General features: G+C 38.8%; 2 long non-coding RNA genes across 5 annotated transcripts in view; one reads left to right on the top strand and one right to left on the bottom strand.

Annotated features, from left to right (window-relative positions):
* Nucleotides 1-426: 426 nt before the first annotated feature.
* Nucleotides 427-26,297, bottom strand: part of LOC144288223 (uncharacterized) — a 33,275-nt gene continuing 7,404 nt past the window's right edge. For both annotated transcript variants that reach the window (XR_013356191.1, XR_013356190.1), the window contains 2 exons: nt 4,634-4,800; nt 427-1,504 (listed from right to left, as the gene is read on the bottom strand). This is a non-coding gene — a long non-coding RNA (uncharacterized LOC144288223). The remainder of the gene's footprint in view (nt 1,505-4,633; nt 4,801-26,297) is intronic.
* Nucleotides 8,309-24,985, top strand: LOC144288483 (uncharacterized). 3 transcript variants are annotated; one of them, XR_013356339.1, is made up of 8 exons: nt 8,309-8,581; nt 9,097-9,261; nt 10,247-10,362; nt 12,018-12,153; nt 13,316-13,433; nt 15,252-15,353; nt 22,183-22,456; nt 24,651-24,985. It is a non-coding gene; the product is annotated as an uncharacterized LOC144288483 (long non-coding RNA). The 3 variants fall into 3 exon arrangements; XR_013356340.1 differs by lacking the exon at nt 10,247-10,362; XR_013356338.1 differs by lacking the exons at nt 9,097-9,261; nt 10,247-10,362; nt 12,018-12,153 and having other exon boundaries at nt 8,312-8,581.

The following is a 26,297-nucleotide window of genomic DNA, read 5'->3' as shown; positions in this document are numbered from 1 at the left end:
TGAACAAGTTTTTAATGTTCTGAATCCAACTTTCTTCTACTCTTGTTTCAATTCTTGTACTAAAAAGTGATAAATAGGAATATGCACAAGCAGGCTTATTTATGTTCAGAAACTTATTTAGATTTAGTGATTTAGTGGTGTTATATATAAATGAATAAATAATATAGCAAAGTTCTCCAAAATGTTATTTTTATCACCAAATCTTTCTTCCATAATTTTGTCATTGTATTTAATTTTCTTCAGGCAGCCTGGGTGGCTCCGTGGTTTAGCGCTGCCTTCAGCCCAGGGCATGATCCTGGAGACCCGGGATCGAATCCCGTGTCGGGCTCCCTGCATGGAGCCTGCTTCTCCCTCTGCCTGTGTCTCTGCCTCTCTCTCTCTCTCTCTGTGACTATCATAAATAAATAGATTAAAAAAAATTAGTTCTTAATATGGATCACATCAATGTACAATTAAATTCAAGTTCAAAATGACCAGAGAATAATATTTTACCAGTTAGTGCTGGAGAGAGGCATGTGGCAAGCTAGAAAAAAATGAAAAGTCCACTATAATCTAGCCAGCATCCATGGGTCCATTCTCAAATTTTATAACCAACCAAATCTGGTTCTGTTGGAGGGGACCAGAAAGACTGAAATCTTTCCGGGTGAGATAGGTAGACAGACAATACAGTGACTCTGCTAAAATGACCGTCAGCTACAGAGGTCAGCACCAGGCTGTGAAAAACGCTATTTTCCTCCCAAATATCATTTTGTAGCATCGTTTATGACCCTTAAATTGAATGTATTTTAATGAAAGTTACAAACTATGATAGTGTCACATCATCGTTTATTCTGCTCATTTCCTTTATGGCTATCCGCAAGTCAAAAGGATTTAAAAGGGAAATAAAAGAAAGGAAACAACCAAGATTTTTAATCAAACAGTTTTACGTGAAATGCAGCATTTTAGACCCCATACTTCTTTACATCAAGTGAATGGGTAATGCCAGGAGCAGCACTCTCTTCACCTGGGAGCTGCAAGGGAGGAACTCAGAAAACAATCTCAGGGTGCACATGACCCAGTGTCCCCGGCTGTCACAGTCAGTGCCCTACAGCATCGCCTCCAGGACCCATGAGAGCTAAAGAGGGAAAACTCTGGTCTGACGGTGTCACATTGGCCTTTGTGAACAAATTAAAACCTGATTTTCTGCACACTTACTGTAGTTCTAGGAAAGATCTCAAAATGCAGAGAATCCAAAATTTTCCTTCTTTCTCAAATACCAGTAAAATGATTTTTAAAAGAACATTTGGGTTATCAAACAAAGAGGGGCTAAATATCTAATATTAAGCACAAAGAATAATCTCCAGCAATACTGTGGTTAAGATGAAAAGGTACAAAAGAGGAAATTTTCAAGAGTTTTAAATGTTTAGCTATTGGTCGTTTTCGTGATTCTCTCAGTGGTATCAGGTCATACTTGCCGGGTCGCTTAAAACATAAAGAAAGGGTAGCCATCCATTTCAAGAATAATCTGGCAAAGAAAGAATGAAGAGACGACAAACCACAGGTCATAAAGACAATTTTAACTCTTGGAATTAAGTGCACTTGCATATAATGGATTGGTAAACCCTTGTGGCTGTAAGGAGGGCTCCGGGGAAGAAAACCTATTACCCTGTGAGCTGCTCAGAGAAGGGGTCACGTGCTATTCAGCTGATATCCTTACTACCCAGAACATAGTACACAGTTAATGTCTGCTGACTGTCTGTTATCTCTAAGGAGAAAAGCTAGGTTTGGGGTATTCAGAAATAGAAAAGTCTCCTACGTCTGTATTTGACTGAGGTTCTGGATTGTAGGCTTTTGGAAGCATCCTTCAAAAATATACTAACACATTTCCATTTTTGACATTCAGATGTTTGAAACATTATAGTGAATTATACAGGATGTCATGGACTTGTGGCCTCAAATTAAAAATTTATTTCTTGGGATGCCTGGGTGGCTCAGGGGTTGAGCGTCTACCTTTGGCTCAGGGCGTGACCCCGGGGTCCTGGAATCAAGTCCCGCATTGGGTTCCCCGCAGGGAGCCTGCTTCTCCCTTCTCCCTCTGCCTGTGTCTCTGCCTCTCTCTGGGTCTCTCATGAATAAATAAATAAAATCTTTAAAAAAGAAGAAGAAATTTATTTCTTATTGCATTAGAAGAAGGACAAAAGGAGTCAAAAAGAACAAACAGAGGTACCTGAGCATCTCAGTCAGTTAAGCATCTGCCTTCAGCTCAGGTCATGCTCTCAGGGTCCCGGGATGGAGCCTCTTATCAGGCTCCCTGCTCAGCAGGAGAGTCTGCTTCTCTCTCTGCCCCTCCCCTCCTCTTGTGCTCTCTCTCACTCTCTGTCTCTCAAATAAATAAATACAATCTTTAAAAAGGAAAGAAGAGAAAGGAAGAAAGAAAAGAAAGAAAGAAAGAAAGAAAGAAAGAAAGAAAGAAAGAAAGGAAGGAAGGAAGGAAGGAAGGAAGGAAGGAAGGAAGGAAGGAAGGAAGAAAGAAAGAAAGAAAGAAAGAAAGAAAGAAAGAAAGAAAGAAAGAAAGAAAAGGAAACTTAGAGTGAAGGAATGGAAGGAGGAAGAGAAGAAACAGGGGAAGAGAAATAAAAAATTAAAAGTCACAGACTACAAATAAAATATAACTAAAATAAGAGCTCATGAATTATTAAGCAGGAACTAAAATAATCATATGATTTACTTTATGAATTAAATCAATTTTTTAAATGGACTTTAGCTACCATATAGGTTGTTGGAATTATCGATGGACTTTCATTCACTTATTCTTGCAGCGTCACGATCACTACTACGTGGATTACTCCCAAATCACTGACGCTTGACCATTCCTCCAAATATCAGGTTTCCAACCCTCAGATGCCTTCACCAGAAAATCCTACCGGTGCCTTTTAAACTTAACGTGCTAAAGCTGACGTGGTATCATCTGCTGCACCAACCTGCACTGACCCTTTCTTTGTGGTGGCATCATCCTTACTCCAGGGAAACAGGGCTGGAGAATCAGGGTCATCTTCATCTCTCTCCTCTGCCTTCATATTCCCTTAGCCATGAAGCAGGAAGCTTCCCTCTCTACAAAGCTTCCCTTGCTGCCCCCACCACTCCACCCCCACCGCTGCCATGAGCATATTACTCCTGCCCTCATCCTTTTGGATCTGGACGTGACCAGGCTTGAGAAATGCTCCAGCCTCCCAACGTTGACACCCCGTTCCTTGCCATGCTTCAGGGTCAATGCCTGATGTTGTTCCCTGCACGTGCTCCGTACATTCAGGTGTCAATCAATGCTTTTGCTTTCATTATTCCTCTGCCTTCCTGAACCAAAATTCTACTACTATCTGAAGCTCTTCCTTGTTCTAATAGTATAATCCATACCTTGTCTGCCTCCTTGAGCAGTTTGATCTATGTTTCTCTGAAAGCATTTTTCCCACTCTGCTTTAGATTAAACTTGCTTATTAACATTATTCTCCTTGCCAATAAATCCTAAGTAATTTAAGGGAAGTGATGGTGTTTTTTTATGTCTTGGAAAGTACTTGACTCATAGGGAGCATTCAAAAAACATTGATTAGTTACACTTTTAACACCCAAGTAGTTTAAAGGCAATAGGAAATACAGTTTCCAATAGAAAAGTAGATTTTATTTGGCAAACATAAAACATTCAAATGATTATAAAAAAAAGAATTATTTGCACTGACATTTAAGTCTTAAAAAATACAAGTATCATATCAAAGAATGACACTTATGCGCTTGTCTTAAATAGTCATAATGGCTGACACATGAAATGATTATGTGCTGTGCACATGAATTAAATTATTTGATCTTTAAAACCAGCCCATTCAACAGATGAGGAAACTAAGATGTGAGAAACTAATAATTTTCCCAATGTCTTACAAATAGTAAGGAACAACACAAGGATCCAAGGGAAAAGAGAATAATATAGATGCAGAAAAATCACATCATATTTTATCGATTTTTTTCACTGAATTTTCTTTTTTTTAATTATTTATTTATTTATTTTAGAAAAAGAGAGAGGGACATAGCGAGTGGTGGGAGAGGAGCTGAGGTAGAGGGACAAGCAGACTACACTGAGTACAGAGCCTAACTGGAGCTTGATCCCACAACCTTAAGATCACGACCTGAGCTAAAATCAAGAGTCAGATGCTTAACTGGCTGACCTACCCAGGCACCTCTTTTCACTGAATTTCTTAAAGTAATTGGTGTTACTGTGGTTAAAAAAACTTACCATTGGTTTCCATTGCCAATTGTTCAAGACTCTTGCTGTTTTAAAAATTAAAAAATTTCTAAATCATGTGCTACACTAAATGTATATTTAAGAAATACTACTGTACAGTCCATTTCAAAGTAAAAGTAAGTTTGAAATTATATAAGACATTATGATAATACAATTGCTTGAGGAAATGTTTGATTCTGAATATAATTTTCTACTCTTAGATGAATTTCTTGAGGTCAAAATATTCTATTTTGGGGGCATTTATTTGCATTTCTACCACTGTTTCTTCAGAGTCAAGTGCTATTGCTCAGTTTAAATGACCCCAAGCATTAAAGTAAAATGAGAATAATGTGAAATGATTCTTTATCTCATAAAAGCAATACTCACCACCAACCCACATATAATTTTACATAAGCTCCATATTTGACTCAAGGCAAACATCTGTAGTAGAACATTAGGCATGGCATTTTTCAAAGAAGGCTCCGGGAGCTTCAACTCTTGTATTAGGCACTCACGGAAGCAGGAGTTGTGCCCTGGGTTGTCAGCCAAGGGAACTGGAATGAAGAGATAGAGGTTTAATGCGGTCCGGAAATACCATGGCTTCGTCATAACTTAATATTTAAGCCCCAGGAGAGAAGTGCGGAGATAGAACTACACACACTCGTGTGAGATTGTGATCCTTGACCTGATTCTCATCAAGTGTGAAACCTCATCAGCCTGTCATCATCCAGCAACATGCAGTTAAACAAGGCAACCGGAGAGGATCAGAGCATCACCAAGTCCAGATCCTCCTTCATTCTCAGCTTTTCCCTTTTAACAAATTCCAGTCTTTTTTCTTCATTGCTCATGATTCCACCAACAAAAATAGTTCCTTACAGAGGGCATGTGATGCAGTGAGCACTGGGTGTTACGTAAGACTAATGTCACTGACCTCTACCTCTGAAGCCAACAATACGTTATATGTTAATTAACTGAATTTAAAGAGAATTAAAAAAAAAATAGTTCCTTATATGAAAGGAGATATTTTTTTCTAGAATGGAAGAGGCTGAATTTTCCTAAAATATAACAACTAGGAGTGTATACCTAGGCTTCACTTTCACTTCTTATTGCACATCTTAGTAATAGAATCACGTAGCAACAAACATTAAGTGTTCCCCTTGCGTGTAGCACTGCCTCTTGTAGTAGGAGTCCAAGAACTGGTCCACCAGGATATTCTTTATATTTGTACTGTGTTTTATCAGTTACCCAATTCTTTCACACATATGTAGCTTTAGCTTCATAACCACCCTATGAGAAATAAAGTAACATTATCATCACTCTATTTTAAAGAGATGCAGAAATTGAAGCTTAAGGTATTGTCTCCTTAGGTCTCATGGATGGGGAATGTGAAGACATAGGACTAGAACCCACAATTATAAGGCAAGATTCGAGGACGGTTATATAAGTCACACAAACAAGCAGAAACTAAAGAGAGAACAGGATGTGTTTATCAAAATAGCAGGTTTAAGTCAGGGAAAAATTAAGACATATATAGAGCTTAGAACCACGGCCTAGAATTTCCTTTGATGAGGAGGGGTCGAATGTCCTTTGTTGTGTTAATGAGGTGACTTTGGGAAAGCACCTAAGGATGATGGCCAGTTGCCAGTGGTGCCAACCATGTAATTAGAATGTTGGAACTTTCACTCCCACTTCTCAACTTCTGGAAAGAGGAGAGGGAGGCTGGGGATTGAATCAATCACCAATGGCCAATGAGTAAATCAATCATGCCTGTGTAATAAAGCTTCCATAAAAACCCAAAAAGATGGAGTCTAAAGAGCTTCTGGGTTGGTGAAGGTGTAGACATGTGGGGCAAGTGGTGCACTCGGGGAGGGTATGGAAGCTTGGGCTCTTTCCCACATGCCTTACACTGTGCATCTCTTCTATCTGGCTGCTCCCAAATTGTATGTTTTTCTAATAAACTGGTGATCTACTAAGTAAAATGTTTCTCTGAATTCTGTGGGCTGCTCTGGCAAATTAATTGAATCTGAGGAGGGGATTGTGAGAACCTCTGATTTATAGCCAGTGGGTCAGAAGCACAAGTGACAACCTGCATTTGTGACTGATGTCTAAGGGGTGGGACAGTCTTATAGGACTAAGCCTTCAGCCTGTGGAATCTGACGCTACCTCTGGACAGGTAGTATCATAATTGAGTTGAATTATAGAACATGCAACTGGTGTCAAAGCATTGCTTGAATATATCTGGAAGCCCCCAGTCCACACTTTGAAAATTGAGTACAGGAACTGAAAAGAGGTGTGCTAATGATACGCGAAGACAAAAGGTATTTGCGAGGACTGTACCAGGAAATGGGACACAAAGTCACTCCAAACTAGAAGATTACTGTGTGATCTGCTCTCACAGAAAAGTCAGGGTATTTGAGGACAGAATTTCCGAAATGGGAACCCAAAACTATTCGTTATGACTTAATGCTGCTGGAGATTAGTAAGGAATAAATGGTGAGTGGAGGAAAGTGTAGAGAGCCAGAAAGAATTGAACACGGTTTCTGGAGGTAATAATTGGGAGAAGGGGGCACCTGAGTGACCCAATTGGTTTAGCAATTGACTTGATCTCAGTTCAGGTCTTGATCTCAGGCTTCTGAGTTCAAGCCCTGAGTTGGGCTCCATGCTGGGTATGGAGCCTGCTTAAAAATTGGAGGTAGTAAATGGAGATGCAGAAAATTATAATAAATATGATTATAATTACATCAACGTCTACTATTTATTGAGTTTCTGCTAATGCCCTTAAAACCCTGAAACTTACCCCTTGCCACCCTTATTTTACATATGAGAGAATTAAAGTTCATAAGAGTTAGGTTACCCATATTGCCTGAGCTAGTAAAAAGCACAAAGTAGATTTGAACTCAAATTATTCTGAATCTTACCAAATATTTTAGCTGTGGGGTAAAAGGACCAATACAAAGCAAGCTATTATTTGTGGCCTAGAAACCAGGACCTCTAGAGGTTGCCTGAGTGTCAGAGCCAAGAATAGATGGAAGAAAAGGGATAGTAGCCAAGGTCAAATTAGGTTATCTAGAGGCAAGACAGAGTCCTGCAAGTAGAAAGTTTTCAGCTTCATCTCCTGCATCTTTCCTCATCTTAAGGCTTTATGATAAAACTTACTATCATATGAGCCCTAGTACTAGGAAAATGGTATTTGAATCCATAACTCAATATAATTGAACTCAATATAATATAAGATCCTGCTTCTCCAGGATCTGAGGTCAGAAAAGAAAAAAAGGTTAATCTAGAAATGAATGTGAATGTGCAATGATCTCTGGGAACAGAAAAGAGAATAAAAAAAAGTTGAGTATGGAAGGAGGTTCTTCTGCAGGGTATTATGGAGTGAAGTAAGTCAATCAGAGAAGGACAATCATCACATGGTCTCACTCATACGGGGAATATATAAGAAATAGTGAAAGGGGTTATAGGGAAAGGAGGGGAACTGAGTGGGGAAAATCAGAGAGGGAGATGAACCATCAGAGACTCCAAACTCTGGGAAACACACAAAGGGTTGCAGAAGGGGAGGTGGGCGGGAGGATGGGGGTGACTGGGTGACAGGGACTGAGGAGGGCATGGGATGTGGTGAGCACTGGGTATTAGACTATATGTTGGCAAATTGAATTTAAATTAAAAAAAGAAGAAGGCAGTTCCTGTCCATAGTAATGTATCTGAGCCAAATAAAGAAAATATAATGAGAATTTGGGTTAGTTAGACTAACTGTGTGAGTAGAGTCTTGCCCAGACTGGAGTCTGTAGAGTATGCATTGGATTCTGTTGATGTCTGCTCTTAAGTAAAGAGTCACTGAAGTCCAAATCCCTGTCCCAGGATTTGCAGGGCCATGACAAGTGTATCCATAGCAAAGGACTTGAAATGAAGAACAGGCAAGTCATAAGGAGCAGGATTGAGTGGAAGTACCCAGAAATATTTCCAGGGGCCATAGGATGCAACAGGAGCACTTTTGAGACACACGACTAGACAATGAGCAATTAATGTCATAAATCAGTCTGCTTAGCAACCTAAACTCTCTGGTTTTTAGTAATCTCAGTGCATACCTGAAGAGACCATGAGTGTGCCATTTAGTAGACACCATGTTACAAGAAGAGGAATGATCAGAGGAACACCAGCAGGAAAGACCTTGGTATCGAGGCTGTAATCTCCTATTGGGGTGCCCCATAGCTCTTTATGATCCTGCTATGGGGGGGTGAAGCCTTGAAAATTGAGCTGGGGATATACTTTCTTGACAGAAGCCCTGAGAGGGCCTAATTCCTCCCAAGAGTAATGGTTTTTGCACATTCGTGGGTAAGTCTGCGCACAGGAAGAATGAAGTGTTTTGTCAACTTCTTACTTCCCCATTCATGTCTCCTCTACACTTTGTGCCTCCTGTCCTCCCCAGAATGGTCCCTCTGGAGGCTGCATAGGACCAGAGGAAAGGGGAATTTCGAATTCCTCAAGTGATGTTTTTGATGTTATTATTTGTAATACGTCCTGCTGATTGAAAGATGCTAATATTAACAAAACCTTGTTATTCCTTTGCAGTTGATGGTAATTGGTAGTCACAGTGTCAGGATTTGCATGAATGGGCTGGACAATAAACAGCCGTATTTTGATTGAAGTAGTAATTACTGTTTCTTCATTAATTCATCAACCACATGCGTCTTTGAAGTGTCCCTTGTGATTCCATCTCATGTCACTCTCAGTGGGGAAGAAAATCTTGATTGATCTGATTCACTCTCTCACAGTTAATCAATAGAATCAACTTTAATGTAAGCTACTAACCTTTTTTTTTTAAGATTTTATTTGTTTATTCATGACAGAGAGAGAGAGAGATTGAGAGGCAGAGACACAGGCAGAGGGAGAAGCGGGCTCCATGCGGGGAGCCCGATGTGGGACTCCAGGACCACACCCTGGGCTGAAGGCGACGCTAAACCACTGGGCCACCGGGGGCTCCCCAGCTACTAACCTTTATACAAAGAAGTGTGGTAAGGAAAGAGAACTGGAACAAAAAGCAAGTTTTTTAGATGGGTATTGTTATTTTGAGGACATGTCATTCTCCCCATGGGTTGCCAAGTCCCAGTAGCCTTTCATCAAGGGGTTCTCTCAGGAGTGTTCAGAGCGATGTCTTAATCTTACAGAGTATTCTTAAATTTACTTATCTTATCCATGCCTATAAGGCCAAGCAAGTATATATGAATCGTGTGTAGCTGTATATGATTTTATACACAAATCTTCCTTGATTTATGATGGGGTTACAGTTAGACAAGCCTACATTAGCCTGTAGTTGGGCCAAACCATCTAACACAAAACCTATTGTATAACAGAGTGTGGAGTATTTCCTGTAATCTATTGGATACTCTATTAAAAGTGAAAACCAGAACAGTTGCGTGGGCACAGAATGCATAACTTATATAAGTGGATCACAGTTTACCCCCGTGGTCCTCATGGTCGTGTGGCTGACCAGCTGCTACTGCCCGGCATCATGAGAGAATATTCTACTGCGTGTTGCTAGCTAGGGAAAAGATCAAAATTCAAAACCTGAAGTATGGCTTCTACTGAATGCATATTACTTTTGCGCCATCATAAAGTCAAAAAATCATGGAGACATTGTAAGTTAGGAACCATCTGTATATGTAGATGTTCACATCAAGATGAATATATTATATCCACATGTATCAGGAGAATTATTTAAACCTTAGAATACTTCCAGGTTTTCTAAAGGGAACAGGATCCAAGAACAAACCTTCATCAAGTTTGGTAATGAAAGTAAAATTTAAAGACACTGAAAGAAAGCCAAATTTCACTTCATAAGTAGAGTCAGATATGCCAAGAGAGGAGGTGTGGAGGGAGGCTCACAAAAGGAAGAAGATGTAGCTGACGTGACTAGACAAACGAACAGAAGAGGGTTACAGTGACTGACGTTGGGGCAGAACTCTGGGAAAAGACCATTCTCAAAACTGCCCCTGACAGGTCTCCTATCAACACCCCAAGATGCTTATCAAAATATACCTGCAACATCACAGAACTGTCCCTGTGAAGAACTCTGACAAGGTTTTAAGACAGATACACAAGAAAAACTACCAGAGGTATAAATGCACTTTCATTAAACGGAAAATGGGAATGTGCTGTTGTGATTGTTAATTTATGTGTCTCCTTGACTAGGCTAAAGGATGGCCGAATAGTTGAGAAACAGTATTTTTGGGTGTGTCTGAGAGGGTGTTTCCAAAGAAATTAGCACTAGAATCCAAAGACTGAGTAAAGAAGATCACTCTCACCAATGTAGGTGAACATCATCCAGTCCCTCCTGAGGTGGCCCTGGACCCAGTCTCCCCTGAGGTGGCCCTGGACCCAGTGGCTCCTGAGGTGGCCCTGCATAATAATTGCTAACATGTATTGAGTGCCTACTGTGTCATGCATCTGGAAGGACTTCTCTTCCTTTATTATAAGGGACTACATCTTCCATGTATATTTATAATTCATTGCCATGATCCATGTGAGTTAGGACAGCATGGCCTAAACACAAACTCTAATCGTGAGTGGCTTATTTTGAAAACATTAAGCAATCCAGTATGTGATACGCAACTATGCTAATTATAATCCCGTCTCTAACACTTTGAAATGCTCAGGTAACTTTCACATTCTTAGTGCAAAAGGACTCACTCTTTTCTACGATCTAGTTCCCTAGATCATTTCTTTCCCCTTGACCAGGGTCTCTCTCATGCCACACTCCCAGCGAGAATGCAGTTAGTCTTCCTCAATGACAGCTTCACTCAAGAGAATTGCACTCCTCTTATTTCGGAGGGCAGGAGGGGGCGACAAGATAACTGGCTGTACCTGCTTGTTCTTTCCCAGAGGGAGGGAGAGGGAATGCTCTGAACTAGTAGTTTGTCTCCAAAATACACACCACACCACCACCACCACCACCACCACGTTGGCCCAGCTGTCATATATACCAAAGGAGAAAGCTCTTATCAGGCCTTTTCAAGACCCTAAAATTTAATGACCATGTCAGTGTGCCTTTGTTTTAAGCAAAAGGTAATGCATCAAGTATGCACTGATTCAAAATTAAATTAGATACTATTTCTCACTTTATACAGGGGTACTTCACATGTTTCTTTAAGTAAGTAGCTATTCTGGTACAATTATAATATAATTCTAAATATAGAATAAATATATCCATGATTTAAAAAAAAACACTGGTATTAACATAACAAAGTTGAACTGCAACTCCAAGAGATTAATTTATAAAATACATGTATCATACAATCACATCATATACTTGAACCTATAAGTGGGGACCTAAAGAATTCTATAGTTAATAATCTGGGTGAGGGGATGGGAAAAACAAAGAGAATTAAGAGATACAAACTTCCAGTGATAAAATAAATTAAGTTCACAGAGATGAAAAGTGCAGTATAGGGAATATAGTCAATAATACTGTAATAATGTTGTATGGTGACAGATGGCGACTACACTTATGGTGAGCCCTGAGTAATGTACAGAACTGTCAAATCAATATGTGGTACACATATTGATTGATAATAGAATATTGTATTCTAATTATACTTCAATTAAAAAAGGGATCATCTTCCCTTCAGAATTTAAAATTTTCCAAATATTGACATTTCACCATGTATTTGAATATAAGACTCCTGATACCAATAGTTATAATTTATATATAGAGTCGTATCATAGTGGCACAGTTACATTTGAGCATTAAAAAAAATTATTATTATTGCAGGTCCAAGTGTATCACCAAGCTCATCAAGTAGGGGACCTCAGGCAGCTACGCACAACCTGTGTTTTCCCCTGTTTGAAGCGCAGAGCCAGGATCCTTGATGGAATATTGAATTGGAAAAGCAGAAGCCTCCACTTTGGTGTTAACTCTAAAGCATTATTTTAATGAACTAATGGACTTCCCAAACATTAGATCAAAATCTATTAAAAGAAAAACACACACACAAAAAAAAAAAAAAAGAAAAGAAAAACAAATACTCACTTTTACCACATATCAGAATTTTTCAAGTTAATATGTTCTTTTCATCCCCACAAAAAAAGACTGGAAATAGTTTTGAGGAAACATTTTTTTTTAATGCAAAATTTTTCTGAAAGACAATTTTTAGCTAGAATTACTGATCTATAAAAGCTATCTACAATGTCATTTCCTTCCTCAAGTAGGGGAAAAAATGCTCCTTCTGACAGTTTCATTAAGTACTTTATTAATCTCAGTTACAAAAGTGATTTAATTCTTACTGGCACTGACATTTTACTCCTTCCAAATCATTGAGGACAGGACTAGCTCTTCTTTATCCCATTCTCTCCCCAACAGTAGCACTGAATTTAGCATATTTTTTCACTTGTATTGAATTAACGAATTTGGGAGCATTAAATATATTGTTTATAAGTTAATATGTCATAAAAATATGTTAACTGAACCAAAGAAGTAGAAATAAGACCTCAGAGAATTAAATTACTAAAGGCCAACAGCCAGTTAATGGCAGAAACAGATCTAAATCTCAAGCCTTCTGACGTGCAGTACAATATTCTTTCCTTAACCAAAGTTTCTTGAATATTTATTCAAATGCTAATTATAAACTTACCATTTGAGGGGCATCTGGGTGGCTCAGCGGTGGAGTATCTGCCTTTGGCTCAGGGTGTGACCCCAGGGTCAAGGATCCAGTTCCACATCGGGCTCCCCGCAGGGAGCCTGTTCCTCCCTCTGCCTGTGTCTTTGCCTCTCTCTTTCTCTCTCTCTCTCTGTGTCTCTCATGAATAAATAAATAAAATCTTAAAAAAAAATTACCACTTTAAATTTACTTTAAAAAATGTTAAGTTACGGGGACTTAATATAATTGCTATATTTTCACTTATTAAAAATAGTCTATATTGGATTGTGTTGATACTTTTTCTTTACTTCTTTTGCTCTCGTATATAAAAATAAGTTCCCAGTAATTTTAATTTTTAAAAACATATTCTGCTACTAAATTTCATCACAAGAGAGTATATACCAGATATCTATAATGATGTGATGTTTTACAGTAAGGGATCAAATGAAGGACACTAAGAAGAGCTAGCTGCCCCTCCTCCGCTCCGGGCTTCCTCATACGGTCTGCTCAGCCTATACCAAGAGGAATCTTTCCATGGCTACAAGTCGTTGGTTCTGTATCCGATTAAGAATTAAATTAAGTTGACTTATAGAGCACTTTATGGCTTAGACAGAATTTAGTGCCGGCATCATGGAGACGTTGCATGAATATTTATTGAATATAATCTGTGTGGGAGATTCCTTTATCCCCCTGAATCTTCATGCGAGTTTCGTGAAGTTGGCATGTATGTGCTCACTTTACAAATGAGCTTATATATGTTATATGTTATATGTAATATATGTTAGAGCTGGGATTTTAATCCAAGTTATCCAATTCAAGGGGCTGCTGGGTGGTTCAAAGGTTTAGTGTCCAACTCTTGGTTTTGGCTCAGGTCATGATCTCAGGGTCATGAGATCGAGCCCCATGTCGGGCTCCATGCTAAGTGCGGAATCTGCAGGAGTTTCTTTACCCCTCCCTCTCCTTTCCCCCTTTGCCTCCTCCCCCTGCTTGCACTCTCTCTCTCTAAAGTAGATAAATAACTAAAATATTCAGGTTATCCTATTCAAGTTCTCCTTCTCTCTAGTAATATTCAGATATGCAAATTTCCTAAGATGATGTGGGTAAATCGTATTTTTGCCTTAAAATACTTAGAGTACAGAGTTGTTGAAATTCTGTTTATTATTGCTTCAGTCAGAGCCATGATGGAACACACATGGCACACTCTAATAAGTTAGTCAGGGTTTAATAGAAGGACAACGTACAAGGGTGTGACAGGATGAAGAGAAGCCAACAGGTGACGATGAAGGACCTGGAAAGCTAGCCACAGTGAGTGGCGAGCTATTGCCATCTCTTGCCCGAAGGGCAAAGGGAATAGGTGGTGATTCCATTCCGTCAGCTACCATAAGCCAAGTGAAAAGAAAAAAGTGGAGACTGCATCAGGTTTGGGGAATCTGCCTTCAGGGCCTACTTGGTTAAGAAAAAAGTTCTAGAAAAAGTTCTACCTGGGTAGAACTCTTAAAAAACTCATATTTGCATTTCAGGTAAGAGAGCCAGTCTTGGAATGGAGGCGTAAATATTTGGCCTTTCTCATATTTCCCTTCCCAGTTTCCAGTGTAAGAGGAGTAAAGTAAACCCAGAGAGGGATGGGAAGAATTAGGAAGGGAGAAGAAATAAAAGAACAGGACTTACACACCCTCCGCAGTGCAGTTTCCTTAGACTTCTAACCGCAAGACATACAGAAAGGAACTGTGTTAATTTGCCATGAAGTTGAACTTATGTCATTCCAGAATACAAAAGATTTTTTATATCTTGGAATGGATGAAAAGTTACGGAAATCTAAGTTAATTTTAAGAGGACTAGAAAGAGTGATTTGACAGGGCATGGTTGAAAATAGCCTTTGTAGAAAAAATAAAATCATTTTATGCTTATATTTCACTAGGTTGAAATATTTAATAAACCAGTTACCTACATAAACACTGAACACCATCAAATATATATTTGACAATAGTACCATGAAGAGTTAACCGCAAATAACTTTCAGCCTTGTTAGACTTACATTACCAATAAGCCTGGGTAAGAAAATTGGCCATAAATCTTCAGTGTAGTACTCATGTTTTGCTAAGTATTACAAAAATGTATTTAAACATAATTTACTGTTTGTCATCAAATGCATATAGATGCCTATTAAAAAAAAAAAAAAGCCAACCTGAAGTTTATTTCTGGTTTACCTCCTCTGTGAATGTCAAAGTCACAGAGCCAAGAGTGTAAGTGTCAACTTCAACTTTTGACTGGTTTTCACATCCCTCTCCTATGTATTTTGAGTGAGCGTAAAAATGAGCTATTTTTATGTTTTCCACAAGATTAAATTCTTTATTCTTTTTCACTTCCAGCCCTTTGAAAACTAAGCAAGGCAACAGAAACATATCCACCAGCCTCTGTATCAAGTCACTAAGAAGAGTCCAACTCTTTCACAATGACTCAGCCCCCTAAAGGTAAGAGTATAGTTAATTCTTCCAGCTGGAAGTTGGGTTGAATGGCTTATCTCCAGCATCCAAAGATCATAATCATCTGATTTATTTTGAAATACAGTTTTCAGCAGCAGTGTTCTAAGAACCAAGTCTGTTCATCACTCTATAATCCCCCACATTGTCTACGGCCATACCACGCTGAACGTGCCTGAGCTCGTCTATAATCCCCCATATTAAGATTTGTATTAATCTCTTTGAAAGCATGAATAATACAATGTCCATTCTCCTATTTTTCAGTGAAATATCAAAAAGCTTATTTAAAAAAAAAAAAGAAAAAACAATTTCTTCCCCCTCCTCTGCCTCCAGATGAATGGATTTTCCCCTGAGCTTTCACATTTCCAACTTTGCTTTTGGTTTCCTTGACTATAGTTGACCCACTTGGTCCCTATTTCCCTGAAATCTTCCTTCGCCTTTGAAAATGTGATACTCCTATTTCCCCAGCTACAGTTTCATCTCTCCCATCTCCTCCTCTCTTCTTGACCCATCCCGCAAGGCCAGTCAAAGCTTAGTTTAATATTTTGTTCTTCTCTTTCTGTAGATTCTCTATCTTACCAATTCTAGCAGTTTTCCACTATCACACTTATGTTGGTGATTCCCAAAATGTACAACTTATGTCTTCGCATTTCGTCCTTTCCCATCTTCTGTGTCAGAGAGCATGTCTTAGGGAACCTGTGACATCTGAAATGTCAGTAAGCATGAAATCCAGCCGAATGCCCCTACCCATTTACTTGCACCCTCATCTGCCCCCAATCAATCAAATGTTGTCCTGGCCCCACCCTTTCTGCATTTGTATCTTCCTTTTCCTTTCCCCAGAGCAGACCTTCATCTCATCACTGGAATTGCTGTGAGGTCCCCAATTATGTGCTAAGTCTCTGCTCCTGAGCTTGCCATTCGGTGCTGCACACAGCTGCCAGCATTATCTCTTTTATCACTTCTTTTTTTTTTTTTTCTTTTATCACTTCTGTTATCGTGCCAGTCTCTTAGACTCTCTTCCTCTTACCTATGAGATCTCATTTAAATTCTTGAGTATGGCCTCTAAGGCCCTGCATCAATGGAGTCCACAATCCCCATGTTTTCTAGACAAATACCTCATTACTCTTCGACATACTATTGCTTTAGCTTCATCAAGTAAATACTCACTTCCCACATATATCTTAATCATCCCCCTTGTATTTTTCTCACAACCTCAAATTCCCTCCTTTGTCCTTTTTACTGGCCCATGCTTATTACTAGCCATACTTACTATCTTTGGCCATATAATTACCATAGCATTGTCATTCCTGAGACTATAACATTTCCTCTACTTCTCATCTAGCCTATTTTTATTTTCCCTGAGGGTCTCATGTCTAGCAGTCTACATGTTGCTGACAATCCCATATCATTATTCAAATAAATTGTCAACCTAAATGTAAACAAACTATGCGTAATTTCAGATGAATTGACTAATGCTTAAAATGCTTCCTTTATTCGTGAGATCAACAAACATTTATTTAGTATCTGCTATATGGCAGTGACTATGCCAGCAGCTAGGAATAAAAAGATATATTTTTAAAAACCCTCCTCCTATAAAAATATGCTCAATGATTTGAAAAGCTCCTCTTAAAAGTTATTTTCCCATTCACCAGCAAGCACTAGTCATTTTTGAAGTTTAGTTATCATTGGGTCATTTAAATATGTGCCTTTTATTTCTAGAAGGCATTATTTATGAGTTAAAATAATTCCTTAATTCAACAAATATTCATTGAGTACTTACTAGGTGTGGAATGCATGAATGAGTGAGCTCCTTAAGGAAGGGAGTTTTTTGTTTGTTATTTTATTGTATCCTCTGTCAGAGGAAATATATTTTAAGCTTTCAAAAAAATGTTGACAAAATATATGAGGACATGGAATTCTTGCTTTTAGGAACATTAAAAATTACTCTCCATAGTTAATAATATTGTGCTAAATGAAAATTCCAACACCATCCTTACAATAATATCAATGATCTGAATAACAAATGTCTGTCTATCTTCAAAGGCAAACCAAAGCCTTATCCACTCTCCATTTCCATATTATAAAATTCTCTAGAAACCGATAAGAGTAAAAAAAAAAAAAAAAGAAAAAGAAACCGATAAGAGTAATTTTAACTTCTGAAACAAAAAGATATTTTAAACTGAAAGCAAGAATGCCATATTTATTTTTTACAGTTGAACTGTTTACATAATTAAACTAATTAAGATTCCAACTAATTTTCATGGAAGGAAATCCTTCGGGTACTACAAGTGTTCTTAAAGTAAAATTATCACAATTCCTCTGTGATTTTGTTACATTTTAATTACCCTCTTAAGTTTCTAGACTCTCTTCTTTATAGTTTCTTGGTACAGATCTGTTGGTTGCCCTTATGTCCCTCCCTTTATCAGTTTTACCATGCAGTTCTCTAACAGCAATAAACCTATGGGCTCCACATTGACCCCAAAGCTTCAGCCAAACATGCAAGTGTCAATGACCTGGACGTGTGCAGCTGCCTGTGAGTGCAGTTTCTCATTTCTCTTACATAATATATATGATGAACAGGTTTTTTCACCCCTTAACAGTTTTGTGTTAGGAAAGCGAGTAACAGTATTTGTACAATCAGCGCTGTTAGAAGGCAGTCTCAGGACGGAAAACCTCTGCTCGGCTCCTGACCTTGTCTCTGAGATGGGTCTTTCTAAGGCAATCATTCTGACACAAATAGCAAACACTATCGTTGTTCTGACCATCTGTTTGCAGGATATGTATTTCTAAGGTGTCAAGAGAGTCCAGCTGCCTATTTGAAATTGTGAACAAACTACAAAATAAGGGCCAATCCAGATTTTGTTTGGTCTGAAGCTTGTACGATACTGGGAGACCCTCCACAGAAAAGTACAGAAATGCAGGGCCGCCCGGGTGGCTCAGTGGGTTAGGCAGCTGACTCTTGGTTTCAACTGAGGTTATGATCTTGGGGTCATGAACTTGGGGTCATGAAATGGAGCCACATGTTGGGCTTCATGTAGCCCCATGTTGGGCTCCACGCGAAGTGTGGGGTCTGCTTGAGATTCTTTCTCCCTTTCTCTCTGCCCCTCCTGCTCCTATTCTCTCTCTAAAACAAATAAATCAATCTTTTAAAAAAAATGCTGAATACAAAGACAGTATGAAGTACAAAAGTGGACATTTGGCTCTGTCTTCTCCGCAATGGGAACAGTTCTCCTGCCATTCTCATCCCCTGAAAATGTGCACCTGTGCAAAGCTCGTCTCCACCCCCTTCTTGGTCAGGATCCCCTCCCAGCTGCCCAGGTCATCGTCTGCAGTGGTGCTAAAACCACCGGAGACACTGACGGATCAGAGCCTCAGCAGCTTGGCAGCCCCACACCCCCGACCTCACTCCTAGCCGCAGCTTCTGAACCAGCACCACTTCTAGGGACATTGACCCAGCAGCCACGTTCACTGGGGCTGGGGCTGCCACTGTGGGGTGGCTGGCTCTGGGGCTGGAACTGGGACTGCATCTAGGAGCCTGATAGCCTGATTGTTGGGTATTCCAGGAACCCTCTCTGAAGCAATAGCTCTTCTCCTACTCCATTCTAGGCCTTGCCCTCCCAGAGGCTATGGGACCCTTTGCTTGATGGTGGCCTTTCTCATCCTCTTCACCAAGTGATGGAGCCCTCTCCACCTCCCACAGGTCTTTCTTTCCTTCTCATCTGCCCCATATGTTCCTTTAGCTATACCTCCCCAGGCAGTCTGTGGAGTGTGGTTGGCTCAGGGTTTGACTGAGGGAAGACAAAGAAATATTGTATTAATAAGGAAAAAAAGGTGGACACTTACGTAGAATAAGAAAATAAATGACCAAAAATTAATGTAGATCCGAGTCCTTTTCTTTGGCGATCTCTTGGGCCATTTGCCAGAGATACCAAAAGAGAAATGCTCCTTGTTGGCAACCTGGCTTCTTCCCTTGACCTGAAACTCACAATAACGCTCAGAAACACTCAGGCCCCTGGACGAGGCTCGCTGAAGCTTTAACTCGTAAGCTGCATATGGGAAATTTACTTCTGCACAATTGAAACAAACAAATGAACAAACAGAACCTTAATACTCTTTCAGATGGTTTTTTCTATTTTCTATCTTAGCTTTGGCCTTCTACTAAGCTTCTGGCCTTTTCTGAGTTTCCTTTAATGGGACCATCATTTTTATTAAACAAGCCAATTTTTATGCTGCAGAACACGGTATCCAGGGACGATTCATGTCCCTACAAGGCTGTCACCATTCCCTCTTCTCCCCGACTGTGCAGAGGAGGTCGGCATGACAACGATGCAGCCTTTGGTGTTGCTCCCCCAGATTCAGTCTGCATGTTCCAGACTAACATCCAAGCATTTCAACTTTTTTTTTTTTTTTGCCTTGTTTGTTTTCTTGAACTTCTCATTGTCCACCATCAGCATGGTATTCAGGGCCACATAGCCTCAGGACTAGGCGAGCGGAGGATACTAAGTTCTTAGGTTTTCCAGCTTCCAGGAGCACCTGTAGTACAGCAGCTGAGCCAAGACATTTGCTGAAGCCAAAGGGAAATATCTTTCCTAAAGATATTTCAGATACTAAAGCAAAACTTGCCCGCATACTCTAGAGGATCACGGTGCCTTTTATAAAATACTCCAGTTTCACAAAAAATTCTATATTGCCTTTCTCTTACATCTATACGTTTACAAAATGGTTTATACTAAAAGTATATTTTCTGGCTTTAACTAGCATACTTAAGCACACTATTCACGGGGAGATCTTGAGTCCTCAGGGAGCTACAAATAGTAACACTAGGCTGTCATTGGGGATTATCTCATAAGGATAATGAAAATAAATTTTGCTTTGATATTTCAGATCAGGCTTTTAGGAACACTAGCTGGGGCAGAGCCTCAGACTGGAATTTGGCCCCATGGGTCTATTTCTAGTTTCTGAATAAAAGTGTCTTTGGCAGTTCACGTTAGACAATTCTATTGAAGCTCATTAAGAAACTACTGGACATTTTTCTTATGGTTTATGTAAAGATTGTTGAGCTGCTTTTTATTTTTAAGAAAAAAAATTGGTTTGCCTCAATTTTAACAATTCTAAAGAAAATTCAAAATAATACCAAGCTGTCTCTCTTGGAGGCCAAGCTGTAGAGCCTCCAGCACTGTTACGGAAACTGGGTAGAAGAAAATTTTCTCTTATATAACTATATTGCTAATCATTTAGCAGCTAAATTTGCTGGAAAAACTAGCCTCCCAAGAGAATAATGCTCACCTTGCCAGGTACTTTCCAGTATGTTTTAGAGTCGACCAATCCCTTATCAGTGTCTTTTAATAGTCGAAATTTATCCATAACTGAAAATGTGCTTGCTATTTCTATTTTCTTTGTACCACTTTTTACATAAGTTCCCTAAATATAAAACTGTGTCATTCCCACTAGGATATATAGGATACAAATAGCTAATACCTTGTAAACAAATATTGCTATCAGATAACCTAGAACATTTTTTCCAAGGTGAGCATTTTGAGATTCTACTTTATTAATATACAGATATGGAAAGCACATTAATAAATCTGCCCTTTGAGAAAATATCCCAGTGGTTTTCCTTTTGGGAATGAAGCCTTAGATCAGTGATCTTCCAGGTATGACCCAAGGACTGATATGAAGGGCCTCCTCACTATTTAGAAACTTAATAAGTGAGCTATTAAAGTTTATTAATACGTTCCATTCACAAACCATTACTTTCTTAGAAAATTTTTCTAAAGGCTACAATGCAGCATTCTGTTAAGAAGCCTGGCTGCTGTGCTATGCTTGACAATGTTGTAAAGTCCTACTGGGCACATCCCCTCATATTGTTAAGCTTCCTAAATTGCTCCAGCAGAATTTCACACTATTATTAGTGTATCGTCAATGTAGCTTTTAGTTAATCACAGCATTCACTTGTTGCTATTCTTTCTTTGTTTTTAATACCCATATCATTATTCATTTTACTTTATTATCAATTTTTTTGATTTTCTCTCCTTTAGTTAGTACCGATGCAGATTTTCATAAGCATATGAAAAGGGTCTCAACTTCAATAGTCATCAGAGAAGTGCGAATTAAAAAAAAAAAATCGGAGGGGCACCTGGGTGGTCAGTCAGTTAAACGTCTGCCCTCTGCTCCAGTCATGATCCTGGGGTCCTGGGATGGAGTCCCACATCGGGCTCCCTGCTCCGCAGGGAAGTCTACCTCTCCTTCTCCATCTACCTCTCTCCCTGCTCATGCTCTCTCTCTCAAATAAATAAATTAATTTTAAAAAACAAAAAAATAAACAACAGATAACAGATATCATCAAGCCTACTAGTATGGCTAAAAATAGAAAGAATATCTATATTTATATCTATGTAATCTTGTGTGGATGCCATAAAGCTGAGCGTGTTCTTACCATCATTAGGGAGAGGACAATCCTGAGAGAGTTTTAATAGTATATCAGAAAGGAGAACAGAAAAATCAGGGTGTTTGTGAGGATCAGGAGCTTGGCTTAAGGTGGATATTCAAGGCAAGCGCTTGATTAGGATTGGTGCGGATCATTAGAATTTAGTACTGGTGGATGCAGCAGGATTTTGAGAATTTTGAAGCAAGGAGTTTAGGGAATTACACAGTTGTTTGGTGCTATCTATTAAGCAGTTAAACAATTTGATGTTTATTTAAATTTTTTTTTCAAAAGCTCCCTGAACAAACTATAAAATTATCTGCATCTAAAAAATAAATAAATAAGATAAAATAAAATAATAAAATAAATAAAATTATGTGTCTTTTATTTTCCTAGACAATGGAATAATAAATTCATGTTGATGAAGAACAATAAAGTCAAGTTGAGGAAGACGGGCAAAGTCATGTATATGTAGATTATATTTAATATGCATATACATGGTTTCAGTTCTCACCGTCCCACTGTGATCGTTCTTCAGCCTGGACTATGAGAGGGTTCAATAACATCTCGGGATATGTTCAGTCCAAATTCTCATCAATATTTGAGTTACCATGATACTCCAAGGTATCCAGTATCATGTTTCCAAGGATGGTTGTTTCAACCTGCACAGGTGTCAGTTTTCTTTTTATTGGAAGATCGATTGTTGGGTTATTCGATGACACAGTGGCTGCTCAGTAATATTCAAACATCTAGTGATCACACATCTGAACATTACAACCACACAAGTGCCAAGGGAATAATTATGATTAGAGTTTATAATTCACTTGTTAGCCAGGAGACAAGATGCCCAAATCAGACAGAGGATAGATCTCATCTCTCAACCAAAAAACCCACATAACAGATAGAGGTTTGTTAGCTAAATTGACAATTCTGTGGTTTATTCCTTCCCAAATCTTTTTAATGATATTAAAGATACCAAAGAGGCCTTTAAGAATATAAATACAACATACTTCCCCTAAAACATCACATATTCCCTCTCAAGAAGCCAGTATTCTATATGTAGAGGCTCTATTCTGAACCAGCATCTGTCCAATTTAACTAACATCCTAAGTGGCACTTCTCTTGGTGGCATTCTCCAGTTTAGCTGGTTTGTAAACCATGGCATGTTGGAATCTTCCTATTCTTAGGCCCATTTTAAAGCACGTGGTGAAATTTTTCATGGTGAAAGGGAAAACTGATGGGCCAAACGGTCCCTGAGTGATGCAGAGGCTACCCTAAAGCAAGGAGCTGGATTACCAATATAACAAGTTTCTGTCCAGTGGCAGTTAGAAATGAGTAGTCCTTTGTACACAAATCCAGCCAGTCATTGAGAGCCAATCAATGATCTGTTTTTAGAACGACCCCAATGGATTGTCAGTGTTGTAAAATTTGGCACTACTTGTCAAGCATAGTTGAGTACTAAGCAATGAGTTCGTGGCATTGAGATCCTTAAGTAGACCTAAAGCAAAAGAAAAATAGTATGTCTTTCTTTGAAAGTTTTTTGAAAGTTAGTTGGCCTTCCCATGTATACCATTTGTACTCTAGCCTGTGTCTCAGTTCTATTTTTATGTAAGTTCAATTTCAAAACTGAGGCTCAACAAAAGATCACTGAATGTTTCAGTGGAGGCAGGAACTTTCTTTTCTAAGTACAATGTGATGTGGAGTTTCAGATTTCTCACTGTCTGATCTGTTGTGGGGTTTTCTATCCACAATGTTAGCTAACAGTCAAGTACAGTGACCCCGGAAACCAATGGATCTATTACAGGGAACTGGTACCAAAGGGAGCTGTGTGGCTCCAAATGGAAAAGTGTGTTTTCTTTGCTTTAGTCATATGCATAAGTTTATTAGCAAAGTATAACCATGCGTGGGACTCATACAATGGAGTGACAAGGTGGCAGGCATTAAAATTAGGAATAAAAAATAAAAAAAATAAAAAATAAACTAAAATTAGGAATAAGGTTCTTATAATAACTTAAAGCTAGCCTTATATAAGCAACAAGGGAAATAAAATGTCCAGAAAAATAAAGAACAAAATAATGCACATTAAAGCATTATAATCTATTTATTCTGTGACTCTTGGGCAAAAGCTGCCTATGTATCATTTAGTCATTTACTTGGCCCAAAGATCTTGAGTTGAAATTATCTCCTTCTGATGATTGTCTGCCTCTGGAGATATCAAAAAATCTTCATCTTGAGATCTCTGCTAAGGGCCATTTCTAGTGATTTAGAGATAGCTTGCACCTCTTTATTTGAGAGACATGAATCCAAGGATCAATCACTTAGAAGTTTATTGTTTTTCTAGTTGTGAACAGTACCTAATGGGCTCTTTCTAAAAGAACTGGTCTCAGGTTTTTATATCCTTCAATGATTGTATAGAAGGAATGTAAGAAAGGCTGCTCAAACCTCTTGATAAAAACACTGCATGTATTTGCTGAATCCCCTGCAATATCGAACAATGTCTATTTTTAGTAAATGGAGCCCAGAATTGCAAGTGATTTTTCTAGATGTGTAAGTGAACCATTATTAATTGATACGGGAGAGCCAATGAATCCCAGAGGGAGTTGATTTCAATGGCAATATCTTAAGCCTTAGAAGTTTGAGAATCTCTGAGAATTTTGCCAATTGAGTTTTACATGTTCTTTCTTCCTTTCTAGAGCTTGTGGGCAATATGAGCAGTAAAGTTTCTAAGTGGTGGGATTTTGCAAAGCTTTTTAACAGCAGTTACAGTAAAATAGATACTTTTGTCACTAGAGAGATAGATAAGAAATTCCTCGGTCAGGAACACAAAATTAGGTAATATTTTTATACTGTTTCTATCTCTCCAGGTAGAAAATGCTTCAAAAGTCCTGAGAATAAGCAATGACCAGAACATATTAAAAATCTACTGGGCCATGTGGTAAAAGAGAGAGCAGAAATAAACTCATGCATATACGATCAACCGATCTCCAATAAGAGTGTCAAGAATACACAATAGGGAAAGAATAGAGTCTTCAATGAACAGTGTTAGGAAAGGCTCTCTGCTTTCCACTATGTGAGGATAAGAATAGAAGCAGCGGTATGCGACCATGAGGAGAACCCTCCCTGGAACGGGCGATGCTTGCACCCCAGTCTCAGACTTTCTAGCTCCCCAAAATGTGAGAAATAAACTTCTGTTGTTTAAGCCACCCAGTCTGTTATTTTTGTTATAGAAACTTAAACTGACTGAGACAAGGAATCTGATTCTCATCACGAATTCTGATGTGTTGGCCTTCGTTCCCCACACCAGGAAATTTTCTGACACCGTCTGGATATTCTACATTTCAGTTCAGTTCTGACACTAATACTACGAGATCCCACTGATAATAGGAATCTAATATAGTCAAACTCATAGAATGGTAGCTACTAGGGGCTGGGTGGAGGGAATGTTGTTTAAAGGCACAAAGTTTCGGTTATGTGAGATGAATAAGACCTAGAGATTTTCTGTACAGCATCATGCCTACAGGTAACAGTGATGTATATATTCTTAAAAAATTTGCTAAGAAAGTAGACCTCTTATAGTATTCCCATCACAAAAATAAATGGAGCAAGAAACTTCTGGAGGAGATAAGTTTATGGCATAGATTATGGTGATGTTTCACTGCTTTATACTTTCTCCAAACTCATCAAACTGTATACATTAAATATATACAGTTCTATCTGTGTCAATTATACCTCAACCATGAAGAGATGCTTAGAACTTTCAGTCCTACCCCTGATTCCTGGGAGGGGAGAGGGGCTAGAGTTGGCCTGGTGTTCTGATTCAACTTAAAATCATCAGAATCAATAGCTTACCATATATCCCTCTTGATTCAGTGGCAAACACCTACCTATGATGTTTAAGGGCAACAGCCACAAACTAATGGAGGCTTCTGTCAACTTGGTTGGTTCTATATGTACGTTAGCCACATCTTTATTCATGGTTGGTCCCCTGAGCTATCAACCTCCATCCATAGGTGCTTTAGAAAGTCACCTCACGAGCATAAACCAGTTGCAGTGGAAAAGGTCTTGTTATGAATAACGAGATACCCATTTCACCTTTATGACCCTGAAACATTTTCAGGAACTGAGAGCAAGAGACCAAATATAACAAAAGATGCTCCCATTGCTCTTATATCTCAGGAAATTCCAAGAGTTTGCATTTTTGTGATCCAGGAAGTGTGGGTGAAGACTAAATATATATATAAAATGACCAAATATAAAGAAATGACCACACCTATATTTCTTATATATTACAATGTTGTAGTAATAAAGCAGAGTTCCAGAAAGAATAGGAGGTCTACAAGTCTGATTAGATGATCAGAGAGTTCCTTTAAAGGCTTATCAGGAGTGGGAGGGTATTTGGCTTATTCCTAAAAGACAATTAGTCAAGCTACCATTTGAGGAGCTAAAGGGGAAAAAAAGAAAAGAAAAAGAGAAACAGGAAGTTGGGCCCGATGCAATACCCCAAGGTGAAT

The sequence above is a fragment of the Canis aureus genome, chromosome 18 (assembly GCF_053574225.1).
Source record: "Canis aureus isolate CA01 chromosome 18, VMU_Caureus_v.1.0, whole genome shotgun sequence".
In the NCBI taxonomy this organism is placed as follows: domain Eukaryota; kingdom Metazoa; phylum Chordata; class Mammalia; order Carnivora; family Canidae; genus Canis; species Canis aureus.
This window is presented reverse-complemented; position numbering and strand designations above follow the sequence as displayed.